This window comes from Nomascus leucogenys, chromosome 25 (assembly GCF_006542625.1).
Source record: "Nomascus leucogenys isolate Asia chromosome 25, Asia_NLE_v1, whole genome shotgun sequence".
Taxonomy (NCBI): Eukaryota; Metazoa; Chordata; class Mammalia; order Primates; family Hylobatidae; genus Nomascus; species Nomascus leucogenys.
In genome coordinates this window covers 20652920-20679615 of record NC_044405.1, presented here as the reverse complement: position 1 = coordinate 20679615, position 26696 = coordinate 20652920, and positions in this window count along the sequence as shown.

Genomic DNA, 26696 nt, shown 5'->3' with positions numbered 1-26696 from the left:
CAAAGGAGATCTGAACCCTGAAGTCAATGCTTACCATCTTCCCCTCTTCAAGTGTGGCTGAGGTCTGGCCGGGCAGGAGCCTGGTGCAATCTCTGTGGAGTCTTATAGGAGTGAGCAAATGAGCTGCTGGCCTGGTGCTAAGCCCTTTGCCCTCACCTGGGCTTTCAGAAATGGAGCTGATGTCCTGAATTATTGATGCCTGCTTAAGTAAACAGTTGCAGAAAATAGGAGGAACCCCCTCCCCTCCCCTCACCACGAGGAAAAAAAGAGGAGGAAGGAAGCACTTATTTCAGGGATGGTAGCAAACTTAGAATACTCATGGAAGACCTGGGCCAAACATGTACTGCACATGGAGCCTCGTTTGCAGCTTCCTGCCTAGAGATCCTCTCGTTTTTGTTCCTGAAATTAAGACCATAAGTAATGAACTGGAAGATATCACAAATTAGATACTCTAAGCTAATGCCAAAAAACACATAGTACTAATATTTACAGATAACATGCATGAAAACTCTTTACAAAAGAAAACAAAGAAGAAAAAGGGAAAAGAGCAACTCACGGTGTCTTCTGGCCTGATCGGATGAGGGAAGGAGGGCAGCCCCTTGCCAGGAACCCTGAAAAATGGCTCCAGGGCAAGGAAAAAGAAGAATGAAGGCAATAGAGAGAAAACGATGACTCTCCGTGGTGGCAGGTGATGGGTAAGACAGAAACAATTGATCAGGTTTATCTTTGCATTTTTACCTACTTGCTGCACACTTTTAATGCATAAATTTGGGAAGACTGTGCAGTAAAATGGTAGTGCTACCTTCTCCGTGGTGGTGAGACCTGCCTCTCAGAGGACTCCCTCATTCCAGGGTGAGCCACCACTGTGCGGTTTATTGCCTTCCAAGTGGGCCCAGCAGAAGGCTTAGTGCTCATATGATTATTTATCCATTCAACCAACATGTTTGGAGAGCCTACTGTGCACCAGGCACATGCCATGTTGCATGAACTGAGATGAATAAATCGTGTTTAAGGAGTTCACAGTCGGTCATAAGAGCAATTGAGAATATACGGCTGTTGGCTTAAGTACCTCCATTTACTTTGAGTAACGAGAGTTAATTGAACACTTTTTGCACTTCCCCACAGCTCTTACCAAGCCTTTGGAGGTTTCAGACCATTGCTGCTGCCAAGTGCAGCCCACCAGGGACAGATCCTATGTTTAAGAGAATAGTTTTGTATTTCCTGCATAGAGTTGGTTAGCAAATGATATTCAAAGAAGTGGGGTTATGCAAATAAAAATAAGATGTTAAATGAAGAGAAAGATACACACCAGCAAGCACAGAGACAGTCAGTCCTTTGTTCCTTCAACAAATATTTTTGAGTACTCATATGTAAGATAGTGGACTAGGTGCTAACCCTGAAAGAGGGTACAGGAAGATGTTTATGAGGCCCAAGTCATCTAGTGTTTCTCCATGCAATACAGAAGACCAAGCTCAATCAGATTTCAGGCAGTGTGCTAAATGCTGCATATGCAGATGGCATATAGAGTCAGTGCTGTAACGTTTCCAAGCATAGGCAAATTATATCTGGCCACAACAACCAGGGAAGACTTTGCCAAGGGAGAAGATAACTTCTGAGAGCATTGAAGGGTAAGGTGGAATTTTGAAAGCGAAAATGAGAGGGCAGAGCATCCCAAGCCGAGGCAGGAGAAGTGGGGAGAGAGGTGGGAAGCAGAACAGGAAGGACAGCAGGAATAGCCTTGGAGACACTAAGTCCAATTTGACTGACACATAGTGGGGCGTGGCCACATCTCCAGGCCGACAGCTCTCAGCCTGCTCCAAGCTGGCATCACCATCATCTCTTCGCTGGTCACTGCCCAAGGTTGCTTGTGGAACTCCCTGCTTCTGCTTTTGCTACCTGTTCCCCATCCCAATGCAGTCTCTGTGGAGTGGCCAGAGTGGTCTTACTTAAACATACATCAGATCACGTCACCCACCCCTAAGTAATAGTCCCCCGTATTACTTCAAATCCCAACTCACCTTTCTCTCCCACCTGCTGATTCTGCTCCAGCCTTAGTGGTATTCTTTCTGCTATTCACACCGATCAAGCTCAGTCTCACATTAAAGGTTTCAGACCCAATTTGCCAACAATGCCCTTCCCCTGATCCTTTGAATACCTGGCTCCTTCTCAGTGGTTCATCCACCTACTATTGATTGAGTGCTTTTAGGTACCACCCACTGTGACAGACTGGGAAGAGGGATTCAAGGAGCTTCTGATCTTGGCTGGAGTGTCCCCTGCTCGAAGACACCTTCCCCAACTATTCTATCGGCAGCAGCTGCTTGTGGCCTTTTCCATCATGTTTCTTTCCGTTATAATGTTTTTCTCCAGCTGTAATTGTTGGGTGGACCAATTGTCTAGCCGATTTGCTGTCTTCCCAATAGAAGTGAGCTCTGTCATGATGGAGATTATGTCTAATTTTTATCCTCAGCATCTAGCAGAGCACCTGGCGCATCAGTAAATATAAATCTAAGTTTAATGAATGAATAAATAAGGAAAAACAAAGCCTGGACAGGTTGATGAGGACCATATTTTAAAGAGCTGTACTTTAAGAAAAATCTTGACCATATTCACTTATGTGCTGGGCTCTCTCTAGATGCCTACAAATACTGTGGTGAATAAGACAGAGAAGAGGCCTGCTATCCTGGGCTTATGTTTTAGACTAGCATTGTCCAGTGGTACTTTCTGTGATGATGGAAATGGCCCATATCTGCTCTGTCTAACATGGTAGCCGAGAGCCACATGTGGCTATGAGCACTTGAAATGTGATTGGTGCCACTGAGGAACTGAATCTTTTATTTTATTTAGTTTTAGATGATTGAAATCTAAATTGTCACATGCAACTATGGGCTGTTATTGGGTAGCATCATTCTAGATGGCTACAACTGCCTAATAATGTACATCATTTAAAACATAGTCTTACTTTGGATTTATGTCACCTCTTTTGGGAAAACGTCAATTTTTTTCCAAGGTTTTTTAAATTTTTTTTTTCTAATACCTTCCCTTTTGCCCCATACCCCCTGGTCAGCCAAGTTCTTCTTTTCAAGATAGCATCTAGACACAGCGGGTGGCCTATGTTGTCATTAGGGCAGTGGTGGAATGGGGTCCTCATACCTGGATACAGGTACCCTTTTCTTCTCTGGGTCCTCTTGACTCCTCGAACACATCCTTATCCTAATTGATCACAGGATGCCCTGTTGGCACTAACTGCTGATGTTCACAGCTGCCAAAGCCTGCCACTGCATGTCCCAACATAGACAAGACCCAGTGACCTTTCCTGGAGCCCTGCTGGATCTCACTGGCACTGTAGCCCTGCTGCTCCTCAGCTTGCAGCCATCCTACCTCTGCCCTAGGATGTCCCTTGTACAGCCTCGCCCACAGGGCACCATTGCCTTGCTCCTCCTGAGTCCCCTATTGGGAACATAATGTATGTGATGTAGGAACCGAGGGTCAGTGGGAGTCCTGTCTGCTCTAGGCTTAAACTTAAATCCCATGCTTCTTCTGCTTAGACCTGCATAGGGTAATGGTGCCTGCCTCTAGCTGGCATAGGTGGGCTTATGCCCTGAGCAAGTTCCCAATTGTAACGTGGTGAGTTTGAACCGCCGTGTATTCCTGCAGAAGCTCAGTTGCCTTATGCTCTCACTTCCGTAGCATCATCACCTCTACTTTAGGAGTGCTTGGGATGTCTGGCCAAGAGTAGGAGTGTCCCCATGAGGCAGTTCTCACTTGGCTCAGCAACTCTTATGGCATGGGTGGGCCTCACTTCTACTGGGTGACACACAAAGGTCAGGCAGCCCAAATCCAATGGACAAGCCCCTCCTGGCAGTTGTGCTCTGTGATGTGCTCTGAGTGGTCTGCGAGTGTTGGCTGAATTTCCACGTTGGTTGTGGCTAGGTGAGACAATTGATGACTTAAAAAGACCATGTTCTAATGCGATCTGTTAATTGACTTACTTCTAGTCATCTATTAATTACCCTTGCAGGCTCTTAGACCTGCTAGAATTTGCTTCTTAAAACCATAGACTCCAAATAAATCAGGAATGGGTTTTCTGTAACAATGCATTGTCCATAAACTCCAGTGACTGAAGGAAGAATGGGATGGGAATGGTCTAGATTACTTCAAAGGCACACACAGAGGTCTTCTGTACAGTCTGTGGCATTAAATGACTAGACACCAAGAACACTGCACAGAGAGGTCAAGGAGGCAGAGGACCACAGGGATACTCCCAGAAAGAGGAAGACTCTGAGATAAAATGGTCACCTATAGTCCTGGATAATGGCAGCCAATGTGAGTTTGGGGACCAGGGGCTCCCAAAACAAGGCCCGGAAGCGGGCTACATCAACAGGCATCATGCCATCCTAGAATAATAACCCCAGACTGGGGAATACCCCAGATTCCATCTAATCTACTAGACTCTCGCCCCTCCTTGACGTATGTTTCTCTGAGTCAGCCGGGTTGATAAGATAACAACATAGCCTTTCAGAGAGTCAGCAGCAAATGTTTGCCAACAATGTTGGTTCTGCTGAATTTCAAAATGTCGGGGGTGGGTGGCAGGAACCAGCTTCTTTTGAAAAATAGCATCCCAAAGGCACTGGAACAGTGCAGTTCTTCCTGATGTCTTTGCTTCTTTCAAGTCGTCATCCCTTCCCCCACATTGTGCAGTAAGTGCTTCCTCCTAACTGCATCCGAAGCGCAGCACCATGGGAGCAGGAGGGTCCTTGCTCTGAAGCCTGGGACAACCCCAGTCCTGCCTATTGCTGCCGCATCTGCACTCTGCTGACCATTTTCATTCCTGAAATGCACCCAAAACTTGAGGCTCCCGGAAGGAGTTCATATATGAGTTTCACCAGGCTCTGATCCTCATTCTCCTACCTATGGCCGTGATGCTGCTGCTGTAGTGCCCCATGGCTGTGCATCTCTGGGAACTCTGCTTAGCCCTGAAATAATCTCTCTGACCCAACCATTCCAACCAAAGTGAGCTCCTCCACAAAGTGTCTCAAGCCAAAACAAAGAAGCAAGAAATACACAGCTATTGATTCTGGGACCACATCAGAGCTCTTTATGCACATCAGAACTCTTCATGCAATAGAAGTTGAGTATACCTTCCTTGATTATCCCATACAGTTAGAGAGAAGCAGATTTCTGTGGTTACAGGTGGGCTCTGAATTTATAGAGAACAAGATTCATGTCCCAGTTTTCCCAAGTATCATAGCTTCTGTGAGCCTTGGTTTCCTTACTTGTAATGTAATGATGATAATAGTTTCTTCCTGGACTCTGGTGGAGATGTGTAGCCCTTACTAAAGTGCCTCTCCTTGGTAAGTGCTGCAAATGGGTGCTCTTGCTAGTTTTCTGGCAAGCTTGCGCTTATGGGCACCCTGAGACCCTCTGAAGAATGTGAAAGGCATGGCCTGGGCCTCTCACTCTTCAGCACTCTCTGCCACAAAGTTATCAGAAAAGAAGTCAAAAATAGCAAATAACACACAATGGACAACTGATGAATAGAAATACGGTAGCTGAGATTTCCTGAACCTCCTGCTCTTCTGGCTGTCCTCCATCTGCTTCATGGTTGGTTGAGCCATTTGGGTCCAGATATCTCATGGGTCTCTGCAGCTTGTGGCTAGTTGCTATGGCTCTGACTTTCCCTGAGCCTCAGTTTTGGCCAGCAACTTCAGACTTTCTGAAAGCTCTCCCCGCTGTGGATATGTCTTAATTTCCTGATTCCATTTCAAATCTGCCTCTCATGTTCATAGCCCCAGTCTAAGGGAAGGCAGAAACCCTCAGTCCTTTTTAAGAGATGCCATCTTTGTGTATTTTTTCAATCAATGTCACCTTTCCCTCCCCACTCCTTGTCCCTTGCTCAGTAACAGGGAGGTATCTCTGGAAAAAGACCCCTGGAATTACTCTACCTAATCAGTTTGTGGTGCTTCCTTCTCTGTGGTGTCATTTCTGTCATCCTTGCTTGTGCAAGCTAAGGATGGACCATCACATTTTTTTAAAATGTTACTTTAAGTTCTGGGATACATGTGCAGAACATGCAGCTTTGTTACATAGGTATACATGTGCCATGGTGGTTTGCTGCACCTATCAATCCATCATCTGGATTTTAAGCCCTGCCTGCATTAGGTATTTGTCCTAATGCTCTCCCTCCCCTTGCCACCCACCCTCTGACAGGCCCCAGTGTGTGATGTTCCCCTCCCTGTGTCCATGTGTTCTCATTGTTCAACTCACACTTATGAGTGAGAACATGTGGTGTTTGGTTTTCTGTTGCTGTGTTAGTTTGCTGAGAAGGGCCATCACATTTTATATTCACAATTTTTCATTGCAACTATCTCACTCTTGTTATCATCCTCAGTTATCTGGCACCAGCGATTCAATAGAAATTACTTACTGAAAATGACAGTTTATGTCTCTGAAAAGGGAGCACTAAGTGTGTTGGGAAACAACAGCTCATACTCTTCTGAGAGATAAACAGCTTCTGCTGATTGGCCCCTAATGTAGCAAAGCAATCCAGCTGGGGAGTTGGAGGCAGATTCCCACTGAGAGCTAAAGTATAAAATCATTCCAACAGGGAACTCGAGAGTAAACTCAGGAGATATCTACTTTCCAAAGCTTAAAACATAGCATTGTTCAGCATTAAGACAACATCAGTGTGTTGCAAACACTCTGCACGAATCCTACTACCTGGAAGTAATGAGATAGGTTTCTGACAAATTGTTCATGTCTAAACGTCAAGGCCAGTAGGAAATTTCAAGTATTTCAACAAAACATTCCACGTTATATCTGAGTGAGGTTCAATAGCACAAAACTAAAATTTGTTGATGGATGATATAGTGATAAATGTTGCTCAACAGCTTAGAATATAACATCTTAATAATTTAGATACAATTCCAAGGGATATCAAGGGAGCACCGTTGTGTAAACTATGAACTTTGGGTGATAATAATATGTCAAGTTAGATTCATCAGTTGTAACAAATGTACCACTTTGGTAGGGAATATCGATAAAGTGGAATGTTACGCGCATTGCAGGGTAGAGAGTATATGGAAAATCTCTGTCCCCTCCCCTCAATTTTGCTGTGAACCTAATATTCTTAAAAAAATAAAATCTATTTTAAAAATACAATATAGTCTTAATTATAATAGACACGTAAAGGGAAGACTCTTCCACTAAATTTTTTTTTTAATTAATTGATGGGCAAGTTGTAAAAACAAGGGACTACTTACAAAGTAAAATGGGAAGTGTTGGTCTCGCTGACACCTACCCCAGAGAGTTAAACAGGAGTTCTGTCTAATCCCACTGCTGTTCCTAGGGACACTTTGGGGGTCCTCTTCTTTTTTTTTTTTTTCACTCTGTCGCCCAGGCTGGAGTGCAGTGGCGCGATCTCGGCTCACTGCAAGCTCCGCCTCCTGGGTTCACACCATTCTCCTGCCTCAGTCTCCTGAGTAGTTGAGACTACAGGCACCTGCCACCATGCCCGGCTAATTTTTTTTTTTTTTTGTATTTTTAGTAGAAACGGGGTTTCACCATGTTAGCCAGGATGGTCTTGATCTCCTGACCTCGTGTTCTGCCTGCCTTGGCCTCCCAACGTGCTGGGATTACAGGCATGAGCCACCGCGCCTGGCCAAGGGGGGTCCCCTTCTTTCTATGGGAACTGACTGTTGTGCAAGGTGGCTCTGCCCTTTAGTCACAGCTGGTTGGACCAGGGAGTACATTTTGGCTCAGCTCGAGCCAATCATCTTCTCTGAGAGGGTCTCTAGGGCAACCTGAGAAGGAAAGAAAGCCAGTCTGTAGGCAGAAAGAAAGAAATAAAGAGCATGCAGAAAACCATATGCCTGTATTAATTAGGATATGTATAATTTGTCCCTCAAATAACAAAACTCTCGATGACATCTCAGTGATTTTAAATAATAAAAATATAATTCCATCTCATGCACTAGATGTGGATGCTCAGTGAATGGCCTTTCACAGGTACACACAGAGACTCGGGACCTTTACAATTTGTGGCTCCTGATTCCTTAGGGTCCCCAAGTTCTCTTTAGATTTTTTGTGTCATCCAGCTGGCAGACCAAGAAGGAGAAAAAGTGTGGAGAGGATCACAGAGAAGTTTTCCTGGGTCAGGCCTACAAATGGTTTGTGTCATTTCTTCTCACATTCCTTCAGCCAGAAGTCAGTCACATGATCACACCTAACTTCATTGCAGGAAAGGGATGTGTTAGATTTAATAATAATACTAAAAATAACAACAACAACAATACTCATTGTAGTAGCTGATGGTTTTTGAGGCTTTCCACTTGCCAGGTATTGCATTACGTGGTTTGTATCTGTTCTCCTTTTATCATCATAGCAAAGGTTTAGAGCAGTTAAGTTACTTGTCTGAAAGCACAAGCCTCTATGTGACTTGTGGTCTGAATCCAGAGATGAAAAACATTGACCCTGAAAGCACAAAACTCAAAAGTTAAATATATACTGGGGGCAAGAAGCCCAGGCTGGCCTCCTTGAGGATGAGAGACCACGTGGAGGGAGGGCCTCGCTGACAGTTGGAACACAGCAGCAGACATGTGCATGAGGCAAGACCAGGCTGCTACACTCCACTCATCTACCAGCTGACTACTGTCATGCCACCAAGCCCAGGAGAGACCAGCGGAAGAACCTTCCAGCGGAGGCCCGCCCAGATTGCCAACATACAGAACTGTGAATCAATAAGTGATTGCTGTTTTCATTCCATTAACAGATTGGGTGATGCCAGGGAGACAGCATCCAATGCCACCTCTGCTGGATGAGCAGGAATTGTGTTTTTATTATTTTAAATCACCGGGATGTCGAGTTTTGTTATTAGAAGGACAAATAATACATATTCTAATTAATACAGACATTAAAATGAATCTTAAAGAAACTTTTCTTGGTCATTGTTTTGTCTAAAGGAACAGAAACTCACTTGAATTATCAAAGATTCGGGCAACATAGTTGGAAGTATACAGATGTATTTCGAGAATCCTAGGAACAAGGTATCGTCAGTTCTTATAACAGACTGGAAACACAAACAGTAAAGCTATCAACACAAGTTACTCCTTCCATCTCCCTGGCATTGGATGATCACATGGCTGAGCCCAGGAGAGACCAGCAGAAGAACCTCCCAGGGGAGGCCCGCCCAGATTGCCAACATACAGAACTGTGACTCAATAAATGATTGTTTTCAGTTCCTTAACAGATTGAATGATGCTCACTTGTATTGAGGAGGGCAATTGACTTTACTGAGTCCACTGAGTCAAATGCTAATCTCATCCTGAAACACCCTCACAGACAAAGCCCAACTAATATTTCAACTGAAACCCCTTTCATTCAAGACAATGTAAATTTCTCTCTGGTAGGAGCTATCCCAGCTGAGACCTATTCTTCAGTTTGGCAGGAGAATACCTAATTTCACCTACATATAAATGCAAATGTTTTGGCTAGAAGTTTGTCACTAAAATATTAGGAGTTGCAAAAACAGATCAGTCATCCAACCAGATTCTAAATTTTAATGACTCTTATAATATCTGATATCATTAGCTCCATTAGGAGAGCTAATGCCTCTTCAGAAAAATGCTCCTCAAAATAGCCACTTCATTGATCTCTAACAAATCTAAACACAAGTGATATTTTGAGATATCTGTGAATTTGCCCATTTTTAGGTTAAAGGGAATAATTTTCTTTCATTCTTAAAAATAGATAAAAACATGATAGATTCTAGGACTGGGACAGGGAAAATTCAAGATGCTCCTGGAGCAATTTCTAATTACAGAAAGTAAGGAAGTGCTAGAAAAACAAAAGGTTGAGGACACAGAAAAGGGCGTAGGAGCCAACCTGAACAAACTCTCTGTGGCCAAAGCTGGAGCAATTTCAGCAAGAAAATAAATAACATAGAATTGGACTATAACCCAAAGCATACATTTCCATGATCCATACTGATATAAATTATGAGTCTATATTGATATAAACAAATAATTGAATACATAAATACACGAATGGGAAACAGGGAATCTCCTTTATAGAAGAGTTGTGAATAGATGTCTCTATTTCCAGGAGGTGGAGCCAAATCTTCTCCCTGCCCCTTTGAGTGTGGGCTGGGCTTAGTGACTTGCTTCTAAAGACTCAATTATGGAAAGATGGAGAAAAGTCACTGCTGTTCTACCTTTAAAGTGGAGAAACCTGGAAAAACTTACCTTGGCCAGGTGATCAAGATTGACAACATCAGTGATAAGCCGTGTTGATACCACGTGCCCCAGATATGGTGTGATGAGAAGGGCACTTCCTCTCCGTGACGTTCTTTCCTAAGACCCATAACCCCCAGCTAGTCATGAGAAAAGCACGAGGCAAAGCAAATAGAGGGGTTTTTACAAAACGCTTTAGTGGTACTTCTCAAAACTGTCAAGGCCATGAACTGCAAGGAATGTCTTAGAAAAGTAACAGACCAGAGGAGACTAAGGAGCAATGATGACCAAATGGAATGTGGGATGGCATCCTGGAACGCAAAGAGGATGTCAGGAAGAAAACGAAATAAATCCAAATAAAAGGTAGGACTCAGTTCATAGAAATTACCAAGCTGCATACTTAGTTGTAACAAATGTACCACAGTTATGTAAGATATTAACAACAGAAGGAAGTGGGTAAGGTCATAGGAAACTATGTATTATCTTTGCAACTTTTCTATAAATCAAAATTATTCTAAAATACAAAGTTTATTTTTTAGAACGTATGCTCTCATGGTCATTAACAATCTGAGCAGGTCACTGAAATCCTTCGGATAAATCTAAGTTGACATAGTTGAATGGGTTTTGTCTGTCTGATGCTGTTTCGCTCAGCCTGTCCGTTGCATATGGCAAATAGTAAATTATTCCTGTTCTTTGTCCATTTGAGCTTTTGCATAACTTGAAATTATTTGCAATATCACTTTGAGAGCCCTCCTATTTGAGTGACCTTGGTTTGAAATTAATATTTATAGCCTCTTTGAATCTTCATGTTACGTATAAAAGGATTTTGCTGGCTTCTTTTTAGATGGTTTCTTTCTTTCCAAATGAGACAGTGAATATTTTAGTTTCTCCTAACAGGACCTGAGAATATGTGCAGTAAACTATTAGAAGATAAATAAAACCTAACAATTCTCATTGATTATTTTTTAAAACTTGTTTCCATACATTGAAAGCTCATTAATCTCAGCTTTAGAAATAATGTTTTACTAAATTCCGCTAATTAAGCACTTGCATCACCTTATACATGATGGTAATGGTTTTCTTTTTAATACGGGGCTTTAAAACAAACAAAAATCTATATGATTATTCCATCTAAAGTTTTACAATTAAGTGTCGATCTTGAAATTCTTCTAGGTCTGGCTAGGTTGCTAGGATAAAAAATAATATAATCAGAATACATATTGCCTGAATAAAATCATCTCCCAAACTTTCAGATCTAGAGAAAGCTTTAGATGAATTTATCAGGATAGAAGGATAAACTAAACCCATTCTTGCTTTTCTCTCAGGATTTCCCTGTTGACTCAGAATAATACAAATAAAGCCCATTTTGTGCCTGGATCTGTGCTATATCAGTTATGTTCCATGAAATTTTCACATCACCATCCCAAGGAGGCTTATTATCTTGTTTCATAGATGAGTAAACAGAGGCTCAGAGTTACTCGCCCATAACCACACAGCTAAGAATTTGTTGAGCTCTGATTTGTACTCAGAACTGTTTCCAAAGTCTATGCCGTTTTCTGATGGATGACAAAAACTGCTCTCACTGTGCTCCTTAGTGGTCCATTTTTCTTAGGGCTCAACCTTTGGCCACAGGCCTGGACCACAAAATCCTGCTCCCCTGGAGCTCCTTCTGTGGACTGGCCAGCTTGAGCGTGAGATGAGTAGGAGTGGAAGATTCCCAGAGAAATCCTGGCCTCAGATCAGCCCAGGAAAGAACAATAGCCTTTGACCAAGATGATCCTCTTCACTTAAAGAATTGTTTAAAATAGGTCTATGTGTATCAGTTGTCAACATTTTTCATTGTTATTGTTATGTGTTTTCTTGTTTTTGCTTATTTTTCAAAATTCAATTCCATTCAAAAATGTATTGTTGTAGGCTCTCTATTAATGGCTGGGGATTTAAAGGCAAGGGAGACATTATTTCTGCAAATGCATATGAATTAGATCTATTGGAATGGGAAGTCCAGCTAGTCTAGCCTTGTAGTTTCACTAGAAAGCTAAAACAAACCTGAACAAATTATTAACCATCACCACGTTAGTTAGAATGATTGATGGTAGCTGTCACACAGAATAACCCCCAAATCTCACAGCATGGACATTTATAAAAAAGTTTATGTCTTGTTGTTCAGAGTTAAACATGGGTGCATAATGGCTGTTCTCCATATGGTGATTCAGAGATCCAGGCCCCCTTTATCTTGCATCCCAGCATCTTCCCATATGGCTTCTGTGGAGGCAGAATAAGGGTCCTGAAAGATGGCCACACTTCCTTCCCAGAGCCTGTGCATATATTACTTTACATGACAAAATGGACATTGCAAATGTGATTAAGTTTACAAACATTGAGATGGTAATCAGCCTGGATTATCCAGGTGAGCCCAATCCTATTATATAAATCCTTGAAAACAGAGAAATTCTCCCATATGCGTCAGAGAGAACAGTGGCTACAGAAGAAAGGTCAGAAAGATGTGATGTGAGAAGTACTTGATCTGCCATTACTGGCTTTGAAAATGGAGGAAGGGGCCACAAGCCAAGGAAAGCAGATATCCTCTGGAGGCTGAAAACAATGGAGGAAATAGATTCTCCTTTAGGGCCTTCAGAAGGAGCACAACCCTGCTGCCACTTTGATTTTAGCTGGGGGAGTCCCATGTTGAACTTCTGACCTCCAGAACTGTAAGATAATAAGTTTGCATTGTTTAAGACAGTAAGCCAGTGATAATTTGTTATAACAGCAATAGAAAAGATAGAGAATTTCCAAGTCTCCCTGGCAGGGAAATTAGGGACAGAGGAGGCACACTGACTACTAAGTGCCCCAGAACAAAAGTGCTAACATTTTCTTTTGCCAGACCTTGAAGAACTCAGACACTTCAAGGAATGGTGGAACTACTGGGAAATATGGAGGAGCTATGGATATTCAGTGGGCACCAATGGTCTTTGCCAAAAACATTTCTAATGCCATTTTTGGCACTTGGTGGACATTAATATAAAAGAATAAACAATGATAAAATGAACTGAATCTCAATTGCTTATGTTTACCTTGAAGATCTTATCTGGATTACGAATAGTGCACACACACATGCACGCACACACACACACACACACACGTATGAGTACTGCTTCTCTTTCTGTTTGCTTGTCTTCAGTCCTAGGCCTGGAGTAACTAAGGGAAGAATGCATGACTGGGTTCACAGCCATGTACCTATTTCTCAAACCTACTGTTTCTGGCCCCTAATATTTTCTACCCTCTGAAGCCAAATTAAACTATTCATTATTCACACACTATAATTTAGATAAATGATGATTCTAGAATGTGATTATTTGAAGCATGCATGTATGTATATGTTGCTAGTTTGGACCTGATTCGAAGGAGATCTAACAATTGGCTTTACAATTGAATTTCCTTGAACTTGACTTTGCACTAAGTAAAATTGGAAAATGAAAATGTAATTGCATTAAATGGATCAGATTGAAGAAGTCCATTTGAAAGTTCCTGAGGAAGATATAAGAATCCACTTTGGAAAAATATCTTCCGGCATCTAGGAGGTGCTTGGTTAATGCTCACAAATAACTCATATATTCTTTGGTCTGCTACAATTACAGGTTCTAGATATATTCATCCAAACAATTACAACTTGGTATTTAACGTCACTCATTTCAAAAAATTGAATGACAAAAGAGCACTATGCACTAACTTTTTTTTTTTTTTTTTTTTTTGAGACAGAGTCTCACTCTGTCACCCAGCCTGGAATGCAATGGTGTGATCTTGGCTCACTGAAACCTTCACCTCCTGGGTTCAAGTGATTCTCATCCCTCAGCCTCCCGTGGGACTACAGTTGTGCACCACCACGCCCGGCTAATTTTTGTATTTTCAGTAGGGACAGGTTTCACCATTTTGGCCAGGCTGGTCTCAAACTCCTGACTTCAGGTGATCTGCCTGCCTCTGCCTCCTAAACTGTTGCGATTACAGGAGTGAGCCACCACACCCGGCCAACACTAACATTTTTAAATTAGATTTTTTTCTCTTATGTTTTAAATTAAGACTCTAAGGTTTCAAAATCATATCTGAAAAGTTTTATTATATGATTTAATATTTCACTTCACTTTCTCAATTTTTTGTGTCCTTTGTTGGAAGTTAGCTAGTGCAGTATCTGATTTGTGTTCATTTTACAGAATCTGTTCCTGTTATACTTTGAAATATTGATTTTTTTCATCCCAAATTTAAATCTGTAATGCAGTTTGTCCCTGGTATTTATACATGTCCCAGGATATTTGCTAAAGATAAAAATAAGATCCTGTTGTTAAGTGAAATTTAGCAACAGATTCAGGTTTTTGGGAACCCAAAGCTTTAATTGTTAAAAAGCATCATTATTATTTCATGGTCTGAGCAGGAGAAGGGTCTTGCCAGCATCAGAATGGGCCTGAGATTTGAGGATTTCATCCTTTGAACCACATTTAAAACTCTGTATTCAAGTTCATTTATTCTTGGCAAAAGTCAACTTCCTGTTTTTGACAGAAATAGAGTTGAGAGACTCAGAGGTCTTTTGAATATCAAGCAACTCATTACAAAAGAACGTTTTGCTGAGTAAAGTGAAAATGAATTATAAATGCATGGATTTTTGTAAGAATAAATGAAAAGAGTCTAAGGGAATAAATGTTTGGTTAAAAGCCTTGGAGTTTAATTAAATATTTGGAGTCTAGTTTGATGGGAATAACTATTTATCCATCCTTTAATTTCATTTTGATCATAATCAAATTTTGGCTGGTTTGGTCTTCAAATTAATAATATCACCCAATTTCAAACTTATAAAAACTGTATTATAGGATGAACGTTTAAACAAAAATAAGCTCTGTAAACTGTTAATAGCAGGCATACTACATCACCGAAAATATTTCTCCTAATTTCTTTCTTTGTTAATTAATTAATTGAATGAATCTACAAAAATATATGAAGCATTTACTATTTGCCCAACCCTGGTTCACAAAATATACCCATGTGTTTTAAAAGAGAGAACTTATTCCTATGTCTTCTTTCTGAGTCTTGTGGCAGCTTAAAGATGGCAAGAAATTTTCTAACCTTTCCTCCATGAGAGTGTTATGTTCCCAACCCTTAAGTATGGGTGGGCTCTGTGACTTCCTTGGCCAATAGAAGGTGTCAAAAGTGACACAGTGTAGTTCTCATGCAAGGTTACAACAGTCTTGTGGCTTCTGTCTGAGTGTCTTGGAAAACTTGCTCTTAGAGTCTTAAATTGCTGTCTGAGAAGTTCAGGAATGCACAGACTGAGGCTTCCATGCTGTGAGAAGCCCAAGTCAGAAGGAGAGACTCTAGAATGAAATGTCACAAGGAGAGGGAGAAAAAGGAGAGGAGAGGGGAGGGGAGGGAAGAAAGGGGAGGAGAAGAGAGGAGAGCCAAGAGCACAAGGAGTAGACATGTGAGTAAAGAGACCATCTCAGAAGTGACCCCTCCAGCCCCAGCGTCCCCGTGGCTAAAGCTACATGGAGAAGAGATGGATCATCTAGCCACGACCTTCTCAAATTCTTGACTCCCAAAAATTATGAGAAAAATAAAATGGCTGATTTAAGTTACTCAGCTCTGGGGTACTTTGTTACACAGCAGTAGATAACAGAAACGATGCAATCATACTATGTTATTAAAGGAATAAAGACTTGCTAGTAGAAAAAAAAAGCATTTTCCTTGGGAATGTCAAGAAAACCAGGAAGGGCTTTAGTATTTTTATCTTCTGAATGCAAACAGTTTAAAGTTTTATACCGTGAAGACATCTTTCAAAACCCGGAATCCTGTGATTGTATCCTATGTGAGTGTATATGGCGTATGTTTTATTATGTCAAAGACTGAAAACATGTTGAAACTGAAGTTCCTAAGTGCCTTTGCAGCTTCTGAAATTGTAAGTTAGCAGAACCTCCTTCCAGTGCTTGCCCCCAGGCAATATTCCTGTGTATAGCTACAGACACACACACACACACATTTTGGCGGCTGTGCACACTTTTTTAGATGTGCAGGATAATTAAAGTGGGCAAAATCCTATGTGATTCAGGGTTTTGAATCAGTGTATGATTATTGATCAGTCTGGAATCACTCCTTGCTTCTTTTCCAAACACTTCATCCACACTTATTGGATCTGAGGCACTGTATCAATAATTGGGGATTCAGCAGTCAAATAAATCACAGGTTCTGTTTTCATGGAATAAGAAGTCAAGAGAGAAAGACAAATATTTAAAAAGTAAGTGGTAGTACAATATAGTCAGAGCTAATGTAATGGTATACAGAAGATGCTATAGGATCCTAGAAGAGGGAGTTGGTGGATATATAGATCTAGATATAGTTATAAATATATACAGTACCCATTTAATATAAAACAATGATACATGTGTATATTTTATATTTATATTATATACACATACATTCAAGTATGTGACTGTTTATAAAGATATTTCAAGACTCCCCTAAAAACCATCTCTTTCATATCACATATTATTATTTAAATTTAATAAAATGGTCATCCCATGCTTTTAAAATTATTACATTGTAACATGATATCTAATGTTTAGTAACAAGGAAGCAAAATATGTGATTTTTAAATATTTCTTGACTCAATACCTACATTTTCTGATAAATGACACACAAAGGTATTACCTCAAAAAAAAAAAAAAAAAACTATACACCTTATTCCCAAAACATGGTACATCCCCGATTCTTTTTTAGATTTGGAAAGAGCTGATGGATTTGTCAAGAAGCAGGGAGAAGTAATCACCTTAGAGACTTGAGACTTAGAGAACAAATTCTGTGTTCCTTCTCCACATCTCCAGCTTCAAACTTCACTCCCTGGAGGAGTTGAGAATCATGACCCAGGAGAGCTACACAGAGCTGCAGAATATTAATGGAAACATAATAAATACTAAGACCTACGCCCTTCCCACCTCATCCCTATTATTTTTGTGGGGGTGTCAATTGTTAAACGGGTTGACCTTACTTTAGACTTTATTGCATATTGATTTAAGAAACATGCCTGATGAAATCACCCTTTCTAATAATACGTAGGAAGATTTTTAACTGATTTGAGTGCAAAACTTCATTTGTATATGGTGTATGTCTTATTATGTCAGCGACCGAAAACATATTGTAACTGAAGTTCGTAAGTGCCTTTCCAGCTTGTGAAATTGTAAGTTAGCAGAAAACACACACACATATTTTGGTGGCTGTGCATACTTTTTTAGATGTGCAGGATAATTAAAGTGGGCAAAAAGGTATGGAAATATAAAAACAGGCAACCCAGAAAGAAGTTAGGTCTGGGCAAGGAACAATTGTTAAAAAGGAATTAGCGAAGAGAAATGGCAAGACTTGTCCCATGTACCAGGCTGATATGGCTAGGCTTTGTGTCCCCACCCAAATCTCATCTTGAATTAGAATCCCCATAATCCCCACGTGTCAAGGAAGACACCATGAGGAGGTAATTGAATCATGGGGAAGGTTTCCCCCATGCTGTTCTCGTGATAGTGAGTGAGTTCTCACGAGATCTGATGGTTTTATAAGGGGCTCTTCCCCCTTCGCTCTGCACTTCTCCTTCCTTCCACCATGTGAAGGAGATGCCTTGTTTCCCCTTTGCCTTCCACCATGATTGTAAGTTTCCTGAGGCCTCCCCAGCTGTGCTGAACTGTGAGTCAATTAAACCTCTTTCCTTTATAAATTACTCTGTCTGGGGCAGTTCTTTATGGCAGTATGAAAATGGACTAATACACTGGCAAAGTGCCTGAGCTTATTCTGGGAAATGACTCACAAGGAGTTATATGAAGAGGACTGAACTCATCTGTGGAGTACCTGCTCAATGAGCTGGCAACATAGTGGAATGTGGAGATTCCCATCTCTCTCTACACTGACCAGATATGATTTGGGAACATCATCCAGGCAGCAGTGGCCAAGATCTCAAAGTCCAAGGTTCATAAACAGACAGTTCATGAGCAATGCAGCATGTGCCCAGTTCCCTTCTAGAGGCTATCTCAACACCCAAACAGCATCAGGAGCTGATCAAAAAGGAGGCACACTGTGGCTCATGGGTTAATTTTTGCAGGTTATTTATTCCATTGAGCGCATTCAAATGGCTGGTTTCTTTATGTCTCCTTAACCACCCAGTCACTGACTCTATCATTCTTTTTTTCATTGGCCTTAAGCTCCATCAGTCGGGCATGTCTTGACTTTTGCAGTCAAGTTCTGTTTCTCAAGGTCAGCAATGAGGTTGTGATATTATTCACGCCTTATTTTTGCTGGCCATTGGAATATAATGACATTGAAGGAATAATGGGAAAATTTTCCTACATATAATTTTTCTTACTTCTCAATTCTGTTCTGTGCTCAGACATGAAAATTAAGAAAACAAACTGTATTAGTTCATTCTCACACTGCTATAAAGAAAAACCTGAGACCAGGTAATTTATAAAGAAAGGAGGTTTAATTGACTCACAGTTCTGCATGGCTGGGGAGGCCTCAGGAAACTTACTATCATGGCAGAAGGGGAAGCAGGCACGTCTTACATTGTGGCAGGTGAGAGAGAGCATTCAAGAGCAGGGAAAACTGCCTTGTAGAACCATCAGATCTTCTGAGAACTCACCCACTAGCACGAGAACAGCATGGGGGGAACCTCACCCATGATCCAATCACCTCCTACTGGGTCCCTCCCTTGACACCTAGGGTTTATGGGGATTACAATTCAAGATGAGACTTGGGTGGGGACACAGCCAAACCATATCACAAACACTACAGGCTCTAAGAAAATTGGAGAAGGATGTACTTTCAGACCTGCCCTGGCTGTTACCAAGGAGGAAATGGCCAGAGGAACATTTGATATTGGATTCCAAAGTGATAGCAACAACAAAATCAGCATGATTTGTGGTTCTGTGTATTATTGTGTGGGGACTTTAAAATAGTTAACTAAAATATTTAGCCTAAAAAGCTGCTTTTTACTTACCTATGTTACCTGATGAATAAATTGCTGGCAATTTTGCCTCTTAGGGCATTAACACATAGATATTGTGACTGTATGATTTAAATGTGACAATGATTTGAGTGAACTTCTATTTTTATTGCTTTTAATTCAATTAAACCAAAAATAGTCATTAGAGTTTTTTGTAGTTTAGCCACTTTTTTCAAAATTATTTATAATTATTATTATTTGCATAGAGGTAAAATATTTGACAGTTGGGGCAAAAGCTTTTCTACAATCATTGTTCTCTTTCCCTTCCATTTGTGAACATAGGAGAGATTCAAATTTAAAAATATCAGTGATACAGCTTTGTATACGTGAATCATACTTCAGTACAGTAGTTTTTTGTGGGTTTTTTTGTGTTTTTTTTGTTTGTTTTTTGAGACGGAGTCTCGCTCTGTCGCTCAGGCTGGAGTACAGTGGCGTGATCTTGGCTCACTGCAACCTCCACCTCCTGGGTTCACGGCATTCTCCTGCCTCAGCCTCCTGAGTAGCTGGGACTACAGGCGCCCGCCACCACGCCCGGCTAATTTTTTGTGTTTTTAGTAGAGATGGGGTTTCACCGTGTTGGCCAGGATGGTCTCGATCTCCTGACCTCGTGATCCGCCCACCTCAGCCTCCCAAAGTGCTGGGATTACAGGCATGAGCCACCGTGCCCGGCCTCAGTACAGCAGTTTTTAAAATATCAGTGGACTGCGTCACATGTGTTGGTTGGCGAAGTGATTCTCAGTTGCTCCTGTGCAACAGTTTGCTGTCATTTCCCAGGCATTTCTTGACATCGTCCTTAGGTTTGGTACTTCACAGCAGAGCCCTTCTTCACTTATATGGACTCTCCTGGAAGCCACTCCATCCTGAGGTTGTGGCATCCCGCACCTGCACAAGCGTCCATATTTGGGCACTACACACTCATTGCATTGAGGGAAAAGGTAGTTTTTGAGAGAGCTTTCACAGGGATATGGGTTCTATTAGGGCATGAGTCAAGGACCAGAGTGGGGCATTTGTAGGAAAGAAGCATCATCTGCTTTATCAATAGGTAGCATCTAGCTAGGCCTCTGCAGAACACAGGACTAAGAGGCAGTGAGAGTGAGAATAATAAACTTTTATCTGAGAGAAGGTGTGTGACAAAATGGAGTATAACTGTTGATTGTTGCCACCTGGAAGGGTTAGACTAAAAATAGTAGAGAATGACTGCATGAAATGTATTGATCTGCATTAATTAACTATTGCTACTCAACAAATTATGTTAAAACAGAGTGTCTTCATACAACAATGTTCCTTATCTCTGAGTTTCTGCAGGTCAGGAATCCACATGCCTTAGTGGGGTGCCTCTGGCTCAGGGTCTTCCACAAAGATGCAATCAAGGTATAAGCTGAGGCTGCAGTTCTCCAAAGTCTCAGCTAGGGAGGGATCCACTTCAAGCTCGTTTACATGGTTGTCGACAAGAGGCCACGCTCCGTTCCCTGCCACGTGGGCCTTCCCATGGGACAGCTCACAGTGTAGTGGCTGAACAAGTAAAGTGAGAGAGAAAGTCTGTGCAAAACGAAAGCCATAGTCTTTTTGTAACCCAACCTCAGAGTGAACTCCCATCCCTTTTGCTGAATTCTATTCCTTAGGAGCAAGTCACCAGGGCCAGTGCACACCCAAGGGAAGAGAATTGCATAAGACTGTGACTGCCAGAAGGCAGGGGTCACCGGGAGACATTTCAGAAGCTACCTTCCACATGATTCAGGAAAAACGAAACAAAACAGATAACATTACCAACAAGCAAAGACTGTGTTTTTTCTTGAATTCGTGGAAATTTGTTCAAAAGTTACGAGAAATGTAAAGGGAGGAGAAGCAGGAGGCTAGGCACTTACTGCATGAAAGACCCTGTGATAGTCCCTCATAGGATATCCAGTCTCCACAATAGTCCTGAGAGGTACACCCTTGTTAGCATCATTTTCAAATAAGGAAACCGAGGCTCATCTAGAAACAGATTGTGGGCACAGCATTTTGTAGCTTAATACTACACTCCTACAAATATACATCAGAAATATAATTATGATTTTTCCTTTATATTTTTCTATCAGTCTCTATTCTACTTGAAAGTAGCATTGAGTATGAAAAAACATATCTTATGTGTTTAAATTATTACAATAATGCATGTTTATTTTAGAAAATTTAAAAATCATAGAGAATAAGAAGTATAGGGAAGGAAACATTATATTCTATCCGTTAAACATGTTAGCTGTGGGGTTGTCAGAGCAGGTCTTGGTCCATAGCATCAAGGCAAAAGTCAACTTCCATGTTACAGAATCCAGAGAAACGGGAAGGCAGCAGATCTTATAGGAGGCTCAGGTCTTGCTGATCAAGGAAGGTTCCCTTTAACAATTTTCTGGGTAGTGAAGAGGATATCAAGGTAATGCCCAGTGGCTCAGATTAATAGCTCATTCCTTACAATTCAATGGTTTTTATAACTATTTATGGAACGTTTCTTAGGAAATGTTTGTAGCCCTAAATTAGTAAGTACAAAATTATAATCAGTTGTATAGCTAGAGATATTAAAGTAGACATGTTCTAGAAATGGTTGACATCTTGGGTGGATGGATGAGACCCCTAACATTACAACTACCTGGAGTGCAGGGACCTCAGCTGTTTATGTCTGATAATAACCAACATTTGTTAATAAAACCAACATGTACTGAGCATCTAATAAGTGCCAGATACTGTGCAAAGAATGTGACATATGTCTGCCTGAGGAATCCTCATAATAAACTCGTTAGGGAAGCACTGCTATCAGCATTGTGATTTGCATTTTACACAGATGGAGATTATGAGATTTACAGTATTAGTTTTCTGGAACTGCCATACCACAGCACAAACGGGGTGCAATGATATCCCAGAGTACCACAAACTGGGTGAAACTGGGGGACTGTAAACAATAGAAATGTATTCTGTTATAGTTCTAGAAACTAGATACCCTAAGGTGAGGTGTCAGCAAGGCCATGCTCCCGCTGAGAATTTGGGAGGAATCTTCCCTTGCCTCTTCCTAGCTCCTGGTGTGGCCAGCAACTTGTGGCCTTCCTTGGTTTGTGCTGCATCACTCCAGGCTCTGCCTCTGTAGTCACTGAGACTTCTTCTCTGTGTGCACCTCTCTGTTCAAACTTCCCTCTTCTTATAACGACATTTGTCATCTTGAATGAGGGCCCACCCAAATGACCTCATCTTAATTTCATGGCATCTGCAAATATTTTATTTCTAAATAAAGTCACAGCCACAGGGGCTGTCACAGGGGTTAGGACTTCAGTATATCTCTTTTTGGGAGGACACAGTTCAACCCATAACAGTTGCACAGGTAGTAAGTGACCAGGCTAGGATCCACACCCACGTTTGCTGGACTTACCGGCCCAGCCCATGTGCTAACCACCATGCTACATTGCCCTAGTTAGCCTAAGACAGCCAGGGTATGAGTTATGATTTTGACATGTCCTCTTTGGTAAGCATCTTAGCTGAAATTGATAGAAAATATCACTTGAATTAACTGCCAAGTGATGGAAAGGGACTGAAAAGTATTATCAAAAAGTTCCCAGTTTTTAAAAGTTGCTAACAAGCTGATTATCTTATCTTTTATTGATTTAGGCTAATGTTTTAAATAAAACCATCATACAGTTTCACCTGATCAGATTGGATCAAGCTGCAAGCTTACTAAAGATTCCTTGATAGGATAAAGAACCACCTTTTTTTTTCTAGAATAATCTACACATTTGCATTTATAATTGATTAATTCTAATTATCAAGATTGCAGATTTGTTTGATATCATTGTACTATGTTTTATAATTGTGCAAGTTCTTTTTATTTTTTGAAAATGTGAGTATAAATGAAACTTTGTACTTCCTAAAGCTGCCAGGAATAAAAGGGAAGACCCTGGAAGCAGAAGACAGAGGAACAAAAAGCCAACTAGCTGCTCTCTGCTGGATACAAAGCAGGTATTGAGGGAGGTGAGGGAGAAATGAAGAGAAAGGAAGGAAAAGAGGGAGAGCACAGAAGAATCACAGAAAGTCCAAAAGACTTTTATAAATGAGAATCTAACATTTAAATTTAAGTAGTTAAGGGTATGACATAAAATACTCTTCAACTTCCCCAAAGCCGTATCTGTTGTATATAAGGATGTTATATATAAAGGTTTTTTTTGTGTAGGTTTCTCAGATGCGTATGTGAAAGAGAAAGAGGAAGGGCGTGTGTGGGTAAGGGTGAGAGAGAATGCATATGTGTGAGCATGTGTGTCTGTGAATGTGTATGAGAATGAAAGTGAATATGTATCCAAGAAAGACAGAGAAAGAGAGGACAGAGAGGTGAACCTATGTGTGTGTGTGTGTGTGTGCATGTGTGTGAGGGGGATGATCATGTGTGTGTGTGTGTGGTGAGGGATGAGCATGTATGTCCCTGTCTGAGTGAGCTCTGGCTGCCACAACAAAATACTATAAACTGGGTGGCTCACACAACAGACACTCATTTTTCCCAGTTCTGGTGCCTGGTGAAGGCCCAATTCCTGGTTCATTGCTGTCTTTTTGCTGTGTCCTCACCTGGTAAGGAGGGGAAGCAAGCTCTCTCAGGACTCATAAGGACGTGAATCCCATTCTTGAGGGCTCCACCCTCATGAGCTCATCTATTCCTATTACCTCTCAAAGACCCCACCTCCTAATACTGTCACATTAGTGGGTAGGGTTTTTAACATATGAATTTGAGGGAGACACAAGCATTCAGTCCTTAATTCATGTGTGTGTGTGTGTGTGTGGCAGGGCGGGGGGCGGCGGCTAGGGGCTAATACGAGCTAAAGTCCTCTGTCTGGACCCAAGGAGCATGAAAGGAACAACATGGATGGGGTGCAGGAAAACATGTGACCCACAAGTGTTGCAGCAGAAGCGGGAGATGGAGGGAACCAGAGAAGACCTGGTACCTTGACCATCAGCTCCAGGGCCCCCATCCCACCCTATCCCTATCCTTCCTGTATTAGTTCGTTCTCATGCTGCTATAAGGACATACCCAAGACTGGGTAATTAAGGAAAAATGTTTAATGGACTCACAGTTCCACATGGCTGGGGAGGCCTCACAATCATGGCGGAAGGCAAAGGAGGAGCAAAGCCATGTCTTAAATGGTGGCAGGCAAGAGAGCGTATGCAGGGGAACTGCCTTTTATAAAACCATCAGATCTCCTGAGACTTACTCACTATCATGAGAACGGCACAGGAAAAACCCGCCCCCGTGATTCAATTACCTCCCACTGGGTTCTTCCATGACACATGGGGATTGTGGGAGCTACAATTCAAGATGAGATTTGGGTGGGAACACAGCCAAACCATATCACCTCCCAAACTAAAAGAGTCTGAAAAACTCTTGGAGACTGGTCTATTTTACTTTACACAAGTCACAGAAAGGGCACTGGAGCTCATCTCTGGATCTGCAGTGACTGGGGGACTCCAGTTGTCAGCAGAGTTGAACACACAAAAAATGAATGTATATACTTAGTTTTCAGCAAAATAAAATGACCATCTGCACCTACAGAAGCTGCAGAAGCCGTGTTCAAATATGGGAACAGTCCTCCTGACACGTCCATATGGTTTGGGGTTTGTCAACCATAAAGGTTCTATGATCCTATCTACTAGATCCCGGAGACTAGCTAAAAGAAATCGGTGTACTCATGACAGTTTCTAGCAGTCTGCAGGTTAATACTACAGGCTAGCAAAGTTCTTTGCTTGAAACTATTAGAGTTCTCCCAAAGAAGCAGAACCAATAGGACATATGCACAGATACCTAGATGTGTGAGTGTATCTATAGGTGTGTGTGTGTATATATATATGTAAAATATATATATGAAAGGAGATTTATTATGAGGAATTGGTTCATGTGATTGCGGAGGCTGAGAAGACCCATGATCTGCTGTCAAGAAGCTGGAGACCAAGGAAGGCTGTTGGTTTAATTTAGTCCAAGTCTCAGGACTTGGGAGGCAGGGATGCTGATGGTATAAATTTCAGTCCAAGAGCTGGAGAAGATGAGGTGAGATGTACCAGCTCAAGCAGGCAGGAAGTAGAAGAATGAATTCCTCCTCCCTCTGCCCTTTGTTTCATTCAGTCTCTCAGTGGGTTGGGTGATGCCCACCCATCCTGGGGAGGGAATTCTATTTTACTGAATCCATCAGTTCAAATACGAATCTTACCCTGAAATGCCTGCACAGACACACCCTGAAATCACGTTTCATTTGAGCTTCCTGTGGCTCGTCTAGTTGACACACAAAACTAACACACCTGATAAAATAGTGGCATTCTCAAAAACTAAGGTTATTTTATGCTCAACCAGGCAAGTAAAGCAATAAAGGACCTGCAGTGAGGAGGTGGTAGGAGTTCCTAGACCCTCAGCAATGTGCATTTTTTTCTGAAGTGCTTTGTGGCTGTCGGGTCACTGGTTCCCCTTAAGTAGCCCAGTGGAGGTGAGAGGTTCCCCTTACAGCAGTGTAGTTGATATTTGAGCTTTGGTATGAAATAGACCTATCTTCTCTCACTTCTTAGCTTTGTAACTGTAATGTTAATCTTTCCAAGCTTCAAGATCACCTTCTATAAAATGGAAAGTAAAATACTACCTCGTTAGGGTTGTTGAGGTAACCGAGGAGAAAGCTTATGTGCTTCAGAAGATGTCTGGCATATTAAAGGTATTTCTGAAATGTTGGTTATAATTATTAGCATCAGCTGCAAATAAAAGCATGGGGGGGGTGGTGGATAAACATTTCACAGCACACATCTGTCCCCAGACAAGAAGTACTATTCTGTAGCCAGGACTTAATACCATTCACTTGTGTTTTGCTTGTTTGTTTGTTTCCTTGATAGGTTTTCATTGAACTATTGGAGAAGGCCAGTGGGGAGTTTCCAGATGTGTCACTCAAAAGACAAAAAGCTCCATTACTGTCCTCACTTTCTTATTAAAATCACGCTCACCTTCTCCAAGCCAATCAGTTCTCTTTATAGTCACTATCACTCCATCTCAGCTGATCAGGGATGAAAACAGTTTGGGTTTGGTTGGATAAATGGAAACTGTGGGGAAGCAGCTCCCTCTTTTCTGAAGCTGTTTTGCCCTTGCTCATTGACTCTGATAAGGAGATATAAATATAATGAGATGCCAGGTTGGGAGAGAGTGAAAGACAATGGAACCCACGTTCAAAACAAAGCTAGATGCCCTGTGTCAATAGCAGGGCTCAGGGCCAGTGTCTGGCAACATGACAGTAAAGGCTTAAAAAAAACACAACACAGATTTTAAAAACAGAGCTTCAGCCGTTTTACCACCACACAGTAATTGGACACAAGGAAACTTGCTACTGGCACCTGGCCGTGGAGGTAATTATCCTTCTTCTCCCAGGAGCATAATAACTGCATTGTTTGACTGGTGAGTCGTGCAGGGGTGCAATCTGAAAGGG